Genomic DNA, 19,449 nt, shown 5'->3' with positions numbered 1-19,449 from the left:
GGTTCCCTATCACCAGCTTTCCTGTCCCCTTCTGGCTTCTGACCCTTGTCCCTGACTGCTGTGTCTCATTAGTCCCATTTAGTTTTATGCGGCTGTCCACTCCCGGGCTGAATGGTGAACCTCGGAAGTGACTTCACCACTGAGCTAAAAGGGTATCTGGGGACCACACTCTCAGGGTTTCTCCAGTCTCCTTTAGGCCAGTAAATGTGGTCTTTTTTTTGTGAGTTAGAATTTTGTTCTACATCCTTCTCCAGCTCTGTCCAGAACCATCTGTTGTGATCCTGGTCAAAGCAGTCAGTGGTGGTAGCCAGGTACCATCTAGCTATACTGGACTAAAATTCATTTTTTAATACTGAGTTGAGCACATACATATTTTTTTCTGACGTTAATATTTATTTTGTATATGGTGACTTTTTTCCTCTACAAATAAATTCCAGAGGGAAAGGGCCACACTTTACAATCTCTTTATATGTCTTCGTGTGAAACAGTTTTGGACACATTAACACCCCTTATAAATTTAAATGGCTTTAAAAAAATCCTCAAACATGGCGGGGGGGCTAAAACGTAAATTTAGCTCAGACTTCCTAGTGATTTTAAATTTTTCAGTGAATGCGATGAGAATCGATTTTAAACTAATCCATTCATTCTTGAAATGATGGGATCAATGGGGCAAGAGGAGTAGGAGGACAGGTACAAAGAAAGGTTGGCAGCAGAATGTGGATTTGGTGTATGTTACAATCTGTTTAACATTTTTGTTGCTTGAAAGTTGTTTTTTTTTTTTTTTATTTCTAAAGACCAGGCTTTATTTTTGAGGCTCCTTTATCCATTTCTTTAAATTGATACAATAAATTCATCAAATTTTAATATATTGAAAACTTTAGTCTGATAGATACTAATTACTCAAGATCACTCAACAAGTTCAATGCAGATTTGTGGCTAGAACCCAAAAATGCTATTCCAGCTGTGTATTTTTAACCATGACACTTTCCTGAAATGCTGGTTACAGGAATAGACATTATCCATTCATATTTCTTACATTACCATAGTAATCAAAGTTTATATATAGCACAAAGACCCCAGAAAAATTATGCTGGAATATTTTAACATAAAACAATTTAAAATTTCTGAAGTATTACACTAAAGCATTGTCTTAGTATCTAACATTATCCCTTCCACTTTAGCTATTGCTTGCCTTGCTTTCAAAATGATACAACTTTAACTTCTAATATATTTACTTGGTTATATTTTGAAAAGAGGAAAACAAAAGAAATATTCACACCAAAATTTGAGTAAGAATCATGATGGAAATGGTATCTGTAATTTTTACAAAAAAATTTTTCTCTTCCAGTAAATAATCTGCTATTAATATCTGCTCTGTCTTCCAAAGATATCATCAATATTTCTGCCTTGCTAAATTTTGGCCCTTCAAATTATTTTAACACTAAACATCACTGCTGACTAAATATTGTGATAGTATGGTTAATTAAAAAAAGTTCTAACTTCAGTTTAAGTCTGACTCCTTATCCTAATGAATAGTTTTTATATAGCTCAACATATAACTTTGTTCACATCTTATAAATACCATTTTCTGTACTTGGGTTATTAAAATAAAAATACAGCCATAATAAATGATAGCATTTGTAGCAAGTACCTAAATCAAGTAAAATATGTGGTATCTCTATTTGTATTGTGCTGAGATCAATTCACACGTGTTTATCTTTTTTTTCTTTAAAAATATGGAATGCTTCACGAATTTGTGTGTCATCTTTGTGCAGGGGCCATGCTAATCTTCTCGGTATCGTTCCAATTTTAGTATAAGTGCTGCTGAAGTGAACACACACACATCTTTATCTTTAAAATTATCTTTTGATATAGGGTAGTGATCACCAAGCTCTGATGTTTTCTTTTCTCTGATCTGTTACCTCCAGTCTTGAAAAAATAACAAGGAGATGGTGGAATTGAGAAATATGCTTTTGCTGATGGAGGAGAGGGGAATTGAATGACTTATTCTCTTCTGACTAATTAGCACCATGGTTATGCTGCTTAGAAGAGAAGGATGAATGTTAGTAGAAACATGGGCCATTGGCAAATCTGTTGGAGAGATGAAGTCATTAGCCATATATAGGCTCATTAAGCTCTAATGGTGATCATAATCATCCACTTGTGATTTGGAGGAACGGTGACTCCGTCCCCATAAAAGGCTTTTTGTTTTGTAGGTTCCTTTTTATTCTGCTTCCTGAAACTCTATGCCAATTGATGTTTGCAAGTTTCTGAAATGCCCATGGGCCTTCTAATTGATTCTCTGACTACACTGTGCCCTGAGCTGGCAGGCACCCCGCTCTCAGGTCACTTTACACGTCACACCACCTAGGGCTAGTAGGGCCCCATTCAAAGGGCAATGGGATGCCAATTATTTTCCTTCTTGGCATTTACAAGAAAGGTATAATATATCTCTTTTAGGAAAGAGGCTGCTAAATGGGAATTGGGAATTTGGTTCTCTTAATCATTCCCACAATCACCAAGTTTGTGGACTAAAAGAGAATTGAGAAAGTGAAACAAAATGAGAAGGTAGAATAATAGCACTTTAGTTAATCAGTAAATGTAGTACTTATTACTACTGGGCAATAGTTTAAGTGCTTTTCATCTACTAATTTGTTTATACTACCCCGGCTCTTAGAAGTGGGTACCTTTATTTTTCCCACTTTGCAGATGAGAAAACTGAAGTCCAAGGTTATATAGCTAGTAAATGGCAGAACCGCAATTTGAAATTGATAGTTTGGCTCCGAAGCCTTGGTTTTTAATCATTTCGCGATAGGTGGATCCAAGACAATCCTTAATATAGAATTGATAGCTCCTAGGAAAATACAATTACTTTAATAACAACCAGGAAAGCAAACGATGGCCATGATTCAGAGAAACAGAAATATGAGGTGTCCTCTGTAAATCTCTTTGCCCTACATTTCCTCATCTAACACCACCTGTGGTAGAAGTAGCCTCAGTGGGCCGTTTTGTACCTTATCCTACTTCTACAAAGGAGTGCATCCTAATAATTCTGACCTTCATTTATGGAAATGACGGCTCTAATTGATCTCCACTTCACTATGAGACCTGTGATGTCCAGGCATACTCCAGGGCAAGACCTTCTTAAAATCACGAGAACACATTGTTTTAAGAAGCTAAATTGTAGCCAGCCTTAAGAAATTTGCAACAAATAACCTGGTTCATAAGGAGAGGAAATCCACATACTTAGTTTCTTCTCTCCCCAGCCCTAACCAGTATCATTATTCTACCCTCCATTTAAAGATTACCCAATACTATAACTTAGAAAATCACCAATAGATCAAAAACAACACATTTATACAATGCTTGAATTCATACCTTACGTATGTCTTGTTTTGAAATTAATCTTTTACCTTATGCATCTATGTAGGTTCCATGCTCTTCAGAGCTAGTTGTGAGGTTTAGAGTAAGTGCTCTGTGACCTAGAAGGAAGACAAACCCACGATTCAAATCCAGTATGAACAGAATATCAACAGGATTGAAGATACATTAGCAGGTGCATTAAATATTGTTCTGTATCAGGTTCAAATTATGAAGGCATTTACCAATCTGGAGATGAGGAGAAGATAGAATTTAAGGGAGAAGGGATATCAGTGTTTGTGCCCCTGTGCTTTATGTATCAGCTCAGACAAAAAAAGCAAAAAGGCCTGAAATGATTCCTGGAACTGAGCAATGTAACTGAACCCAGGAGGGAGGAGCAGGCTGCCACCCACCTGGGGAAACGGGTTAATATAAAGATCAATTGTACTCTTATCTTGTTAGTCATTAGACAGCCCATTGATGCCACCTGCTTACTTTAAATGTAAAAAGTACCAGTCAGCCATTGGAAAGCTGCCACCATTGCTTCAGAACCCCATTCCTTTCTGCTTCAGTGATAGGTGCGAAAGGGCCAAACTCTGACCCTTAAAAGCTGAGCATCTGTTCCTCCGGTAAGCGCAGATGTGAGGGCAAATCAGAAGGCAAATCTTTACAGGGGGAAGGGAGGTTGGGTAGTTTCCTCTATGAGGAATACACCAGAGTAAGAGGAGTTTACAAAGTTAATAATAACATGAACTCAAAAAACATTTTAAATAAATAAAATGGCTCACATGATTTTCTTTCTTCCTAAGTAATTATATCCTGCAGATTTATATATTAAAAATACACAGATTGTACTTTTTTTTTTTTTGCTTTGAGAGCCACTGCCTCTCTTTCAATTGTCAACTATTCTTTGTCAAAAGCTTAAGGAAAGGTTTACGTATCTCACAATTGCCAGTGATTAAAAGGTTCAGATAAATGCTGTGTATTTCCAAAGCAATGCCAGTGTCTGCTTACCAATGATGGTAAAGGAAGAAATTTTATTTTTGGTATGTTGGTGATAGACTCTTTCCCCCAACTATTGTCTACTTCTCTTAGCTTCTACAAACTCTAGCTATAAATGGACTTCCCAACTTTTTCTCACTCTCTGGCACTATACTTAGCCTGGCATCAGATGTTTGAAGGGAAGACTCAAGGCCATTCCCCACAGTAGCAGATAAATATTAATTTCTTTTTTAATAAAATTGGTATATTTAATTAGCATCATTTATTTTTTTATGCTGTGCATATTATTTATTATTACTATTTAACAGCAGTATTTGTTTGGCTACCAGGTAATATCTCTCTCCTTGCTTTGATGTTCATAGTCCAATTAAAAACATTTTGCGAGCAGTAAAAAGTTAGCAAGGGAATGGTTTGCAGTAGAACGATACAATAGCAGTTAGTTACAATTTCTCAAAGCTGTGAGTTGGTGAGGCCAATCTGCCACCTGTTCTCTAATTACTACTCTCCTGCTCATTTTAGTCTCTAAAAGCCAAATTGTTGTATGTAGGCTCAGAATACTTAAAATTCATTCCTAATTAAGCAGTATGTAGATGGGTGAATTTTCCATCTAAGGAGTTTCAAACCTACAGTGTAAAACCAAGTATTGTCTCTGGGCTAAAACTGAAGTGAGGTTAATCAAGAGAGCTGAACTGACCAAGAAATGACTGCCTCTTAAAAATATATACGTATAGTGAATTTTTAAGCTATAGAATTTCAGGATGGACTAACCATCTATAAATGTTGAGGCTAGACTGTTATTATTTCTTAGAATTCAGAGGGGTTTGTAAATATCACTTATATCCTTGACCAAAGTGTGTTGTGAACAATAGGAATTACTTACAGTTGGTTACTAGTGAGAGGGCAAGAGAGTAAATTTTTGGAGAGCATTAATTTTCAGTTTTCAGCTGACTCTTGGTTTGACATGAAGTGAAGCAGGATAATGAAGTACTTTCTGAACGCAAAGGCATGATAAGATTACTGAGTGAGGTTGCAAAATTTGACCTTAAAATGGTAGATGAGGAACGGGTGAACTTTCTTCTACAATGTGACCTAGCTGTACACTCTCCTGAGAGTTCATGGATTGGACCTTGCTCTTAGCAAAATAGCATCAAAATGACAGTCCTTGGACGTAGTCCAAGGCAAACCTATCTAATACTGAATTTTTTCTATGGCACCATGTTTTATGGTGAAGGTCCAACATAGCCGTGAAGGTTCTATGAGGAGTAACAAAGGACAATTTCTTAGACAGACTCATCTCCCAGGTTCCAGTTGCCCTTGGTTAAAGTACAATTACTGATGGTGATACAATTTAGGCTATGGCTGAAAATGCTAAAGGAAGAAAACAGCATTGAAGGTTTTTTTCTTGCCAATTTCTCCATTTTGTGGTTAGATAGTAGACACAAGATTGACATTTCAAAGAAATGATGGACATTTGATCATGTAAGTTTGTGAAAGTCATATTTTCATCTGTAATAAAAAAAAAAAAAGCCCATCTTTGTAAAAGTGAATTAACATTGGCTGTCTAACTGTGCCACCTTTAAGTGGACAAAGGTAATTCAGACTAATTATCAATATCTGTAGTAATGAGTATAGCTTTTAAACTGATAACCAGACTTTTTTGTTGTTGTTTTTATAGGCCTTTATATTTGAAAATGTAGGGTTCAAGAAATTTTCAATACTTTTCTTGAGAGTTCAGTCACAAAGGAAAAGAAAATTTCAATGAACACCATTTCAAATCTGTAATTTAAGTGTTACAGAAATAGAATTAATTCCTATATGTGTCTTTCATGTACAGAACTTTAATGTTAGTAAATCTAATGAGGGCAGCATAAACCCAGTGTAATCAAATTTACAAAACAAGCTATTTTTACCAATGCTTGAGAATGCCTTGTTTACCAGAATGGGACTTGCTAATATCCTTTGAATACTACCCTTGTTACACTTGTTGAATAAAAACTATTTTGAAGAGATTTGCTCCTTGTAGTTTCCTCAAGTTTGAAAGTTCGAACAATAGCATTTTACTAAACAAGTCAGATTCTTGAGTAAATCTCATTCCTCATGTAGTAATAGTATCAGTGTTAAAATCACAAGGTCAGAACCTTAAAAGGACCTATTAAGAAAGAGGATTCGTTAAACTATAATTCAGGGGGAAAATCTACAAATTTCAAGAAAAAATAAGTTTCAAGTAATACAAAAGTAACATTTTAATCATCAAAATGCAAATGAAGAATAATTGTGTATATACACTGAGAAAAGTGTATATACTGAGAAAATACTGAAGCATTAAAAGAAGCCAATTTAGAGAAAAAGTACATCCAATGGCCTCTCATCTGAGAAGAGGTGAAATGAAATGAGCTTAAGTAAAATAGAGTAAAGCTCCAGTATCACCTTATGTTATCTTTTACATTTAGAAAAGAAAAACTTACTTCAAAAAATTTTGAGGAAAATTCACAGTCTTAATAGATACAAACTTTTTAATTTATTTAAAAATGTAGACTTCTTTTTCCATACTTGGACTAAAGGTAAACTCCTAACTGTACCTCTTGTTTTAAGAACATGTGTAATTGACAGGGAAATGTTAGCTCTTCTGCTTTCTCAGTTGTTCCCCGTTAGATAGCTGGAGTGAGTCCTAGTGGCACAGTGATTAAGAGTTTGACTGCTAACCAAAAGGTCTACAGTTTGAATCCACCAGCTGCTCTTTGGAAACTCTATGAGGCAGTTCTACTTTGTCCTATAGGGTCACTATGAGTCAGAATTGACTTGATGGCAATGGTTTTGGTATATAGCTTTTGAAATCGCAACTAACACTGTCATTTCCCTAATTAAAATAACAACAGCAACAACCATTCCTCATCCTGGCGTTTAACTAGAATATTCTGAAAGGAATGGAGCTCTCAGAGAGGTAAGTCTGGACCGTTAATTGGAACCTCCTATTCCAGGATAGGGATATGAGACAGAAGGCAATCAGTTGGCATTGATGGTGTTTGAGCAAGGCAGTGAATTAACCAGGAATCCAATTTAGGTAGATGAAACGTGTGCATTATAGATCAGAGCAAGGAGAGATAACTGATTCTTTCAATAATTAACCCAACATATATTTTTAGCATAATGTACTGTTAGGTGCTGAGGTTAAGAGATAAACTAGTTGGGCAAGGTCTCCGTCAAGGATGGAAGACAGGCATAAAATATCACACAATTAATAAAAAGAAAGACAAGGCGAAAGACAGAAAGAGAGAACATGTGTTATGAGAGTGTCTAACTCCAGAAGCATTCTTCTTCTTAAGTTTAAGCTGATTCTAAAGCTGGGAGGATCAGATTGTAGGCTACTGTTACAGTTCAGACAAGAAAGAGATTAATGAGAACCTACTGTAGGTAGTAGCAGTGGGAATTAAAAGGAAGAAAAAAATGCAAGAGGTATTTCAGAGACAATCAATAGGAATTGGCAGCTGCTGAGATGTGCGGTAAAGGAGAGGGAGGAGACTTAGATAAATTAGAAACTTGGAGCCTCACTGAAGAAATCGGGATGCTATTAACAGAAATAGAGTGTCAAAAGAACGAACCAGTTTGATGAGATAGTGATGAATTCAAGTGTGGTACATTGTGTTTGATGTGTCAAAAATTCTCAAGGAGATGCCAGTAAGTAGCTGGAATTGTATGATTATAAATTAGGGGAGAAAATAAAACTAGAGATTTGGGTGTCCTTCCAACGTACGTTGTTGTTGTTAGATGCTGTCGAGTCACTTCTGACTCATAGCAACCCTAGGTACAACAGAACTAAACACTACTCGGTCCTGTGCCATCCTCACAATCGTTGCTATGCTTGAGCCCATTGTTGCAGCCACTGTGTCAATCCATCTTGTTGAGGGTCCTCCCCTTTTTCTTCGGCCCTGTATTTTACCAAGCTGATGTCCTTCTCTAGGGACTGATCCCTCCCAATAACTCCAATGTATGAGGTAGTTGAAACTGTGAGATTGTCTAAAATCTTCAAAGGTAGGGGGAAATGGGAGTCTCCATAAAAGTGGGGATTCTGAGAAATGATATAATTAGGGGAAAACTCAGCTAGGGTTAAAGCAAATATGAATAATAATAGCAAACAGTTAAGTACTGATTCCTATGTGACTGGTACTGCTCTAAGCACTTTACAGAGGTTAATTTACTTAATTTTCACAATTCTAGGAAGTAGTTTTGGTTATTAACTCACTTCTTAAATTAGGAGATGGAGGTACCAAGAGGTTGCTACAGCCATACAGCTCGTAAGTGGTAGAGTCAAGATTCAAACCTAGATAATTTAGCCTCAGAGTGCATGTTCTTAACCACTGTGTTCCAGTACTTCTTAGGTAGAATTAGTGACCTTGAAAAGAGGGTTTGTTCTTAATAAAACAGAAACTCTACAGACCAAATTTAAGTGATTAGGAGGGGATGCATCCAGGAAAGTGGATGTCTAGGGCATAGGGCTGAATTTGAGTGTGATAGCAATATGCATGAGAAAACCAGAAAAAGAGGGGGTTTGATGGTATGCAAATGACTATATGTGTAAATTTTACCACACTTTTGACAAGTGCTATGAAGGAAAGATATGGGATTCTATGGGAATGTGTGATAGCGGTCCCGACCTATTATAAGGGAGGTATGGGTGGTTGCTATCAGGGAAGTTTTACCTTGAGAAGGTGACGTTTGAGTTGAGAGCTAAATACTGGGTAGAGTTTAGGAGAGAAAAGGAGAGCACTCCAGATTTGAGGGCCCTTAGCCCACTGAACCAGGAGCCCTGGTGGCACAGTGGTTAAAATGCTTGGCTGCTAACCTAAAGTTTGGGGGTTCAAACCCACCAGCTGCTCCGTGGGAGAAAGATGTGGCAGTCTGCTTCCATAAAGATTTACAGCCTTGGAAACTCTATGGGACAGTTCTACTCTATCCTATAGGGTCTGTATGAGTGGGAATCAGCCCAAAGGCAGTGGGTTAGCCCACTGAAAACCAGTGACAGTAGAAAAGGAGGCTTTTTGTTGTACCTGTTCATGGTTGTTTGGCTAACTCGGTACAGCTGTTTCAGAGTCTTATACATAAAGAGAGATTAAACCCATGCCAAATATTGGAGCATTGTTTTAGGAAATGCTGTAAGATCACCCCTGTCACATGGGCCAGAGAGTGTCAGAATCTGTACTAAGGTAGTGAGACATTAAAAAAAAAAATGTATTTTAAGATGGAGGCATACGTGCAGCCTATCCCTTTCATTTTATGTTTCTGCTAGCTTTAATGGGAGTCCCTGGGTGGCACAAACGGTTAAGTGTTTGGCTACTAATTGAAAGGTTGATGGTTGGAACCTACTCAGATTACTCTCAGAAGAAGGCCTGGAGATCTGCATCTGAAAGGTCACAGCCTTGAAAACCCTATGGAGTACAGTCCTACTCTGCAGCACATGGGATCTCCATGAGTTGGAACTGACTTGATGATAATGAGTTTTCTGTTTGTTTTTCAGGCAGAAGTAACTTGGGGGATTCAAGGAATTTTAAAGAAATCCGGGCAAAGATAACAAAGGAGAACATGACTCAAGAATTTTGGACTTTATCCTAAGAGTAATGGAAGATACTGGAGGGTATTAAGCAGGTAAGTGACAAAAAATTAAGCCTCAGAGAGTTTAAGTAAACTGCCCAAGATCATACAGCTACTAACTGACTGAGCCAAAAGAAAACCCAGGTCATCCCAGCTCCAAAGTTCTTTCTTTCACAAAACTGTATTACTGTCCAGAGCTGGAATGCAAAATGTCTAACAACCAGTTCTCTGGGGAAAAAGCCTTAATTTGTAGCCTTCTTCTGATATCCATGGTGTAAATACTATTGCCAACTTGAAGCAGGGCTTCAAACCGGTTCGTTTCAGTTCAAATCCCTGCCGAGAATTTGCATTTCTAGCAAGTACCCAGGCAATACTGCTGGTTAGGAACCAGTTCTGAGAATCACTAGTAGAGCAGTGGTTCTCAAAATGTATTATACATAAGAATCAACTGGGGATCTTGTTAAAATGTAGATTCTGATTCAGTATATCTAGGGGTGGAAATGCAAATTCTCAGCAGGAGTTCCAACTGGAACCAGTTCAAAGCCCTGATTTGAAACTACTAATGTGAACTCCTTGATTGCTGAAAGCGAAGAGAACTTGAAGCACTTACTGACAAAGATTAAAGACTATAGCCATCAGTATGGATTCTACCTCAACATAAAGAAAACAAAAAATCCTCACAACTAGACCAATAAGCAACGTCATGATAAATGAAGAAAATATTGACGTTGCCGATGATTTCGTTTTACTTGGATCCACAATCAATGCCTATGGAAGCAGCAGTCAGGAAATTAAATGATGTACTGCATTGGGCAAACCTGCTACAGAAGACCTCTTCAAAGTGTAAAAAAAGCAAAGATGCTACTTTGAGGACTAAGGTGTGCCTGACCCAAGCCACGGTATTTTCAATCGCCTCATACGCATGCGAAAGCTGGAGAATGAATAAGAAAGACTGAAGAAGAATTGATGCATTTCAATTATTGTGTTGGTGAAGAACATTAAATATACTATGGACTGTCAGAAGAACTAATTAATCTGTCTTGGAAGAAGTCCAGACAGACTGCTTCTTAGAAGCAAGGATGGCAAGACTTCGTCTCATGTACTTTGAACATGTTATCAGGAAAGACCAATCCCTGGAAAGGACATCATGCTTTGTAAAGTAGAGGGTCAGCGAAAAAGAGGAAGACCTTCAACAAGATGGACCGACATGGTGGCTGCAACAATGGGCTCAAACACAGCAACAATTGTGAGGATGGTGCAGGACTGGACAGTATTTCATTCTGTGGTACATAGGGTCGTTATCAGTCGGAACCGACTCGACAGCACCTAACAGTGTGAGGTCACAAACGCAGAGTTTCTAACATCAATATACTATAGATGAAAACGACCTAAGAACACAGAAAATACAACGTTAAGATAATTTAGAAGTGAAGAGTTTTGTGCATTTTTCTTTCCTTTTAATATATTTCATTCTAAATTCGTATAATTTAATTTTTAATAATGGCTCACAGAGGGAAAAACAGCTTGCCAGATTCCTGAAAATGTAACAGTAGGCTCCAGGACAGCTCTCTTAACATCTCAAAGAACATTGTATGGAAGTTTTTTTGTTTTGTTTTGTTTCTGGCTTGGTTTTGGGAGATGGTTCCCAGAATCTTAAATAAAAGCTCTCTCATTTCTTTCCACAGATCCCATTTTGTCCACTATCAGGCATATTCTGTGAAAAGAATACTGTTATTTCCCAAATAGACCAAGAATAGGGAGCAGAGGGCTTTCAGGGGGCAACATCCTCCACAATGACACTTGATTAATAGTAAAATTTGTGGCTGACTCCTCACATTTGTTTTCAAATAGGAAAGCAAGTCTCTGGTTTCAAATACAAGTTTATAACGGTTGAATCAAACTAAATTTATATTCTCTGTATACATTATCATTCAGTTCTATTATTGTCATGCAACCGCCTCTTTAGGAAAACCATTGGACCCTAAAATAAAATGTTCAGAAACATGCAAATGAAAATAGCTTATGCTTTCAGACTTTGGCAGTGTTACTTGAGTTTGCTGTGGCCTCAGAAGGGACAATCATAATATTTTTCTGGCTGTCTTGTCTTGATTTATAATTTGAATCTCCATAAATGATAATAGAGGGGGCAATTATCAAAGAAATGGAAAGGGCAATTATCATTAAATTGAAAACACATCACACATCCAACGGGATGAACAACTGTGCTGAAAACAGATTTCGTGGATCTTGCAACTGTTCCAACAGAACTTAATGGAAGCAACTTCATCGCCCCACCTCCTCCAATTAACCAGATGACTTTGGGTATATTTTCCTCCCTCCACCCCCCTACCCCTGGATGATAACACAAAGCCTGTTAATCTAATCTGCCTGAATACTGACACTATTTAGGATATGTAAATTTGTGAGAGTAAACCATTTGCTGTTTGCCCAGTGTGAAAAAAAAAAAGCTTTCCTTTTTTTTTTTGTAAAAACAGTAGACAAAAATTAGTTCCCTTGTTTTGTACATTTGTGATTCCAAGAGACTGTAGACACCCATCTTATCTGTTCTTAATCCTTGCAATGAGTCTTTTTAAGTGAGGCTACAAAGGTATTTTTGTTCATGAGGTTAAATAATAGACTGGACATTGAAATTCCCCTAAGAAGTTTTTGTTTTGGTTGGATAAATTGAACAAATTATAATCCAAACTCTAGGCATAATTATCATTACTATCAATGAGAAAGAAACAGGAACATGTCAATGAACACATTTTATGAGAATTTTTACCATCTAAACTTTTAAGGACTGAAATTATAAATATTTTCTGGAAGAGGTAAGGTGTGGAAGGGGTACAAAACCAAGTAAATTACTTTTGTAGGCACTTCTGTATAGTAAAAAGAACCATGGCATGAATGTGAATAGATGCTGCATCTGCCTAAGGAGAATGATGGGGGCAGTGGTGGCTCAATGGTAGACCTTTTGCTTTCTCTGCAGGAGAGCCAGGTTTGATTCTCAGCCAATGCACCTCATATGTAGCCACTACTCAACTGTCAGTAGAGGCTTGCATGTTGCTTTGTTGCTGAACAGGCTTCAGAGGAGCTTCCAGACTAAGATAGACTAGGAAGAAAGGTCTGGCAATCTACTTCCAAAAATCAGCCAATGAAAACCTATGGATCAAAATGGTCCAATTCTGTTGTGCATGGGGTTGCCATGAGTCAACTAGTTCAAGGCCGCTATGAACGATCACAACAAAGATGAAGCCTTGAACTGATCCGGTCAGATCCTGATAGGCAACTGCAAGATTTTCCCCAGTTCATCCTAAGTGGGGTTCACTGTGTCAACCTAGCTTTGGCATCTTTATCTTTGTAATATATGAATCATGAAAGACTCATTATGGAATTATGGAAATGCCTAGCTGAATTTATCTTATCCGGGCATTTGCTTTCCCCATGCTAGTCCTTGACAGAGCCAACCACCTGCCCTTGATTAATGTATACCTCATCAGGCTTGTTTGCTTGAGAACAAAGAACCATAAGGAGGCAAGCCATCCCAGCCCATGTAGTTACACTTTTAGTTACAGAGCCTAGACATTATGATAATGGACCAAAAAAAAGGAAAAAATGGTACAAGAGAAAAAAAGGAAAGAAAACTAATAATTACTAAGCGTCTATTATTTATTTTCTGATTGGGTAATGGAAGGTAATATATGTTGTACTGTCTCCCTGCTAGCAATGGGCAACATCAGTGATGAACAGTTTTCTTTTAAAGAAGGAAACTATTCTCTATTGCATCATCTTTTGTCTAGTTTCCATCTTCCACATGTCCTGTATTAGTCTTTCAACATGAGGAATATTTGATGGCTTTTCTAAAACAAGAGAACCAGCAAAATTCCTGTCCAATTTACCCACCATGAATTTACAAAAACACATGTGTGCGCCTATAAATTGTCCATCTTGAATTGGATCTATCTATCCATCTCTCTCTATATATATCTATATCTATATCTATCTATCTATCTATCTATCTATCTATATATATATATATATGTCCTCAATGTTTTCAGGAAAATTTTGTTGTATTTACCAGTTCATCTTGGTCAGTACATTTATTTCGGAGCACCGAGAGCCCTAAAACACAAAAAGCGGTTTCCCTTTAGAAATTCCCCAAAGTTTTCAGTGCTTTGAATTTGGTCAACTCTCAACAAACACCATCTTTTGATTAAGAAATTTATGTTTGAACATCCTCATCTTGGAGGCTGGGGCGGGGGAATTCCCCATGAATTCCAGGAAGTTGTTCTTTGGACATAATGTTTATTTCCTTTGATTCTCTTCACAATTTCTCTATACATGTAAACATTTATTTTTAACATGGTTGTTAAGATTTATTAAATATTCTGTTTTAAGTCCTGGGTCAAATACAAGTGGAATGGAATAGTCAATTTACAAATCAGTATGCTCACAAAGTGAATGTTGAGTTAGTAAAAAATAAACTTGGTATTATTTTAATATTTTTAATGTGTTTGGAAACAAAAGATGAGTTTTTGAAAAATAAAAATTGAAAAGCCATCCAATCTAATGTAAAGCATAAGTATAATAAAATTCATGTCAATGGATTGGCACATTTTTATTAATTGTGTCCAATACTTTTATGAAGCCTTTGTTTGCTGTATTTAATTATCACAGTAACCCCAAGAGGTATGCCTCGCTGTCTGAATTTACAGATTTTGCAATTTAGAGAAGTTAAAAAATTATTTTCATGTCACACAGCAAGCAAACAGCAGAGCTTGGATGCAAACCCAGACCTATCACATTCTAAGACCTGCGGGTGTTGACATGAGGTCTCCTAATTGTGCCGATGTGGTCTACTCTTCTGGAGGCAGAGCAGGCCTGGGGATATATGTTGTGCTTCTTGGGACCGTTTTAGTTAAAAACTGCTTCAGATGAGAAATGACTTTGATCTTAATTTTAAACACATTAAAAAATCAGAATGTCTGCCTCTCTGTTCATAAGCCTCCTCAAGCCTAACCTTACTCCAGTCTTCCACAACTAAATATCCAAAATGTTTGTCTCCTCCAGCTACTATACTCACTAGGAATTCATTCATTCATTTATTCATTCGCTCATTTGATCATTCATTCAACAAATATTTATGGTGCACTCATTATGTATCAGACACTCTTCTGCACCCTGGAAAAAAATAAAGTCCCTATGGTAGTCAAGTTCATATTTGGGTAGGAGAGAAACAATATATAAATACATATATAATGGTAGATAATGATAAATGCAATGCAGAAAAAACAAAATAGGCTAAAGACCTAGAAAATAATAGCTTTTATTCAAAATATGTTACACATGTCAGATGCTGGTCTAAGTATGTTACATAGTAATTCATTTACTCCTCACAAAACTGTATGTGGTAGTGTAGGTATTACATTTGTGGTGGGTTATAGATGGCAGCAAATTATTTACTGCTCCTCTAATTGCATGATGGAGTCTAATTCCTCTCCCTTTGAATCTGGGCTAGCCTCAGTGCTAGCTGAATAGAGTATGGCAGACATGACAATATACTGGATCCAGGACTAGACTTTAAATTGACTGGCAGCTTCTATCTTGCTCTATTGGAGCACTGAGCTGCCCTGTAAGAAGTTAGACTCCTAGAAGGCTCCCATGCTGTGAGAAAGTCCAAGCCACAAGGAGAGGACAGGTGTAAATAGCCCTATCGAGCTCCCAGCCGACAATCACAATGTGAATGAGCCATGTTGGATGGCCAGCCCAGTCAAGCCTTCAAATGTCTCCAGTTCCTGCTGCTATCTGATGGCGATAGAATGACAAACTCCAGGTGAGAACCACCTAGCTAAGCCCAGTCAATCCACAGAGGGTGAGAGATAATAAATTATTGTTTTAAGCCACTAAGTTTTAGGATGTTTTGTTATACAGCAATGAATAACTGGAGCAATTAAAATCTCTCTTTTACAAATGAGAAAATCAAGGGAAAGAAAGCGCGAGTAATTTCTTTGTCAATTGGTAGAATCTGGATTCAAACTCAGGCAGGTTGAGCCCATAGCACTATATTAATTTCTACCCCACACAGTCTTACCACTAGAGTGAGATCAGTATTCCCAGGGAGCCCCTGACTAAACTTGGCAAGTGTCGACTAGTTTACATTTTATTTTCCCCATTGAATCACAGTGGCTAAAACTCAGGGCACACTTCCACTGGAATATGATTGCCCAGCAAGCGTGCTTGAGCAAAGCAACCTTGTGGTGTCCTTGGCCTGGAGTATTATGTTGTCCGTGACCTTTTGTGGATTGTTATCTTAACAAAAATAAGGAGAATATAGAGGAGATTGACCTGCACTAAGCCATAATCCTTTCATTGTGTTGTAAAATTATGAAAACTATTCAAGTGAAATGGGAAATTGCAAGGCATTTTGATTAAATAAAAAAAAAGGAGCGCCAAGTAATTTTGTTAAATTAAAGGGCAAAATAATTGTCACGAAATCAAATTTCTTGGCATACAAATAATGTTACATCCCTTGTCTAATACACAGAACTGATATTCTGATGGGAAAGGAGTGACCGGATGTCTGTAGCATGATAGGGTTAACCAGCAAGTCACTGACCCAGATGTTCCTTCCTCAGCAAGGAAGGACAGATAAAGAACAACATATCAAGCAAGCCCATGGTACATATTTCTAAAGGAGTTTTTCCTCAGGGTATTTACAGTTTAGTTTAGCTGTTTCCATTCTAAGGAGTTTGTATACACAACAATAGAACAGCTCATGATAGCTCAAAGGAAAGAAGTTTATAGATGCTGTACATTTTTTCCCCCTCAAGCCTTCCAGGGGAAACTCCTGGTACTCTTGAAACTTTCCTGTCAGACTATTATACAATCCAGTGCCTTTTCCAAGCAGGAAGTATGATGTTCCAAAGACAATTCGACCTCCTGTTTGAAAATGAGGAGGCGAAGGGGTGGGAGACAAAATAGGCAAGGCCTAAGTATACTTAATTCATAGACCCAATCACAAATACAAACAAGTTCATTTTGTTAACAATGCAAGATAACATTTCACTTAAGACAAAAATCCCAATCATTTATTCTTCTCTGGAGTACTTCTTATGCCTCCTTGAGTTTTTAAAAGTTCAAGTGTTGCATAAAAAATCAACATAATTACAGAAAGCGGTCCTTAAACAAGAATATCCTGTTTTGTTTCCTGCATACTCACTGGGGTGGCTCATCTGAATCCTTGACAACATCCAACTTGAAGAAGAAAACATCAAGACTGCTTGCTGACGGTGGCTTCTGCATACAGTTCCTCAGCAGTAGGGCAGTTAGCCCCAATGTATAAGCCAACAATCGCCCTATTGTTTACTTTCCAGTCAAAAAAAAGATGCTGTTTTTCTTCACTATGTATGGTCTCCATAATCCTAACAGTCATGTTCACTCAGCAGTAAGCCCACATATATGTTTCCCAGAGGAGTTTCAAATAGATGAGATAGATTAGCATCTCTGTGGCTTGATACAATCTGTGACAGATGCAACAGCAATAAACATTTTAAAGTGTGGTCAGTACTAAATTATTTGCTGAAGAACAATTTTGTTCCTGAGGTAGAAAAAAATTAGCAATAACTTTAGGGGTAGTAAATACACAGGCTGAGGGACAATACAACACCCCGGATCTCTACCATCACCTCTTGCCCTCTCGGTATTTCATTCTGTTTCAAGGGAGGAAAAAAGCTGTGCTGATGAATTAGGAAACTTCATGAACGTTCAAGAAATACACATGCCACTACAAATTAAACATTAGCTAGAAGGACAAGGTATTCATCCTTTCTGTCAGATTCTGTGGGAAGTATGCCTTATTAGCATCGAAGCCCAAAGAAGTAATACATCAGTCCACATTCACTTACCTTACAAAAAAGAACAGGCAATCTCAGTTCTGGAAAAGTAAATAGCGCTGTTCTTCCCATCCCCATTTCAACCTTAAAACTGAAAACCACCAAATGAAATCCTATTTCCTCTCATCTTTAAGTTTATCTCAGTGTTTACCATGGAATGAGGTTTTGCATTTTAAATCAGCTCAGTCATAACCCCTGAAAGTGATCACAGAGCTGCTAATTCTGTTTCCAGTTTCCACTCCTCCCCCACTTTCCAGCTTTGAATTTGAATGCGGGCAGAAGATTCTCTGGGGGCCACATTTGTGGCCCTTCAGAAGCAGCCTCTCTACTGCTTTCAAGCTGGTTTCCTGGCATGTTTCATGGGGATTTGTGGTGAGTGGCAGCTCTGGAATCACTTTTCATTCTGTCAGGTTGTGGTTAGGCTTAGTGGGGTTTCTTTGTTATAGTGGCCACTAGTAGTCAATTCCCTTGAAAATATCTGGTTTTCTCTTTTTCTCTTAAAGAAAAAAAGCAGCTCTAGACTCCCTGCCCTACCCTCAAAACAGAAACACAAAACAAACACAAATATCCCCTAGAAATCTTGGGGGGAGACAAATAGGTCCAGATGTTCTCAACATCCCAGTTTAATTTTGCTGTCAGACTATAAAAGATCTTGGGAGGGCCCCATTCCCCATACCTGTTCTGCTGACATGCTGGTTTAGTAAAAGAATCAGGGATAAATTTTACTACCACCTTTCATGTTAAAACAAAATAAAATAAAGCAAATATACAAAATGTGAATTTTTGGAGCACATTACTTGTTTTTGTTTTAGAATAAGCCTGGAAAATAAGTAAGTGCCAAACTTTAGTAAAACAAAACAAACAAATAAACGTAATACTTAGGACAGCTTTAACATGGAGTTTTCCACGGACACAGAGGGAGCTTTGGCACTTTTTATAGCACATGTTGTCTTAAACCAGTGTTAAATAGAGTTTTGGATTTTATGAATCAGTTTTTTAAAAAAGAAAATAACAGAAGGTTGCCAACATTTTATACTGCCAAGTTAGGTTATTAAAAAAAAAAAAAAAAAACCCACACACGCACACACTAAAATTAAAATCTTACATCATTTCTTAAAAGAAAAGGACATGTGAACATCAGGAGGGAAAAAAAAAAAAAGGAGGAAAGTCATAATCTCAGAGTATAAAACAGTTGATTCAAGCATGAAGAGTTGGCAACTTTTACACCAGCATGCCACAAAGGCCTTCAGAAACAGTTCCTGAAACACGCCAAGCCTCGTCCCACCTTACTGCCTTTGCACCAGCCATTCTCCTGATTGGAAATCCATTTCCTAAGACGTTTGCAGGGCTCCCCCCTCAAATCTAACTGCAGTCAGGGCTTCTCTGACCACACTGTTTAAACTCTCTCCTTGAACACCTCCCAGCACATCCATTCCTCTCCACATTTACCTTGCTTTCTTTTTCTTCAAGTACTTGTTACCACCAGTTGCCCTTGAGTCAATCTGGACTCAGGCGACCCCATGTGTGTCAGAGTAGGACTGTGCTCCATAGGGTTTTCAATGGCTGATTCTTTGGAAGTAAATTGCCAGGCCTTTCTTCTGAGGTG

The 19,449-nt window shown here is 37.6% G+C and overlaps 1 non-coding gene across 1 annotated transcript; it reads right to left on the bottom strand.

Annotated features, from left to right (window-relative positions):
• Positions 1-1,730: 1,730 nt before the first annotated feature.
• Positions 1,731-1,837, bottom strand: LOC111820633 (U6 spliceosomal RNA). The gene has a single exon (XR_002824164.1). It is a non-coding gene; the product is annotated as a U6 spliceosomal RNA (small nuclear RNA).
• Between the last annotated feature and the right edge of the window lie 17,612 nt (positions 1,838-19,449).

Source organism: Trichechus manatus, unplaced genomic scaffold (genome assembly GCF_000243295.1).
Source record: "Trichechus manatus latirostris isolate Lorelei unplaced genomic scaffold, TriManLat1.0 scaffold00003, whole genome shotgun sequence".
Lineage (NCBI taxonomy): Eukaryota > Metazoa > Chordata > Mammalia > Sirenia > Trichechidae > Trichechus > Trichechus manatus.
The sequence above is the reverse complement of the archived record's forward strand: the minus strand, read 5'-3'. Positions and strand labels throughout refer to the sequence as shown.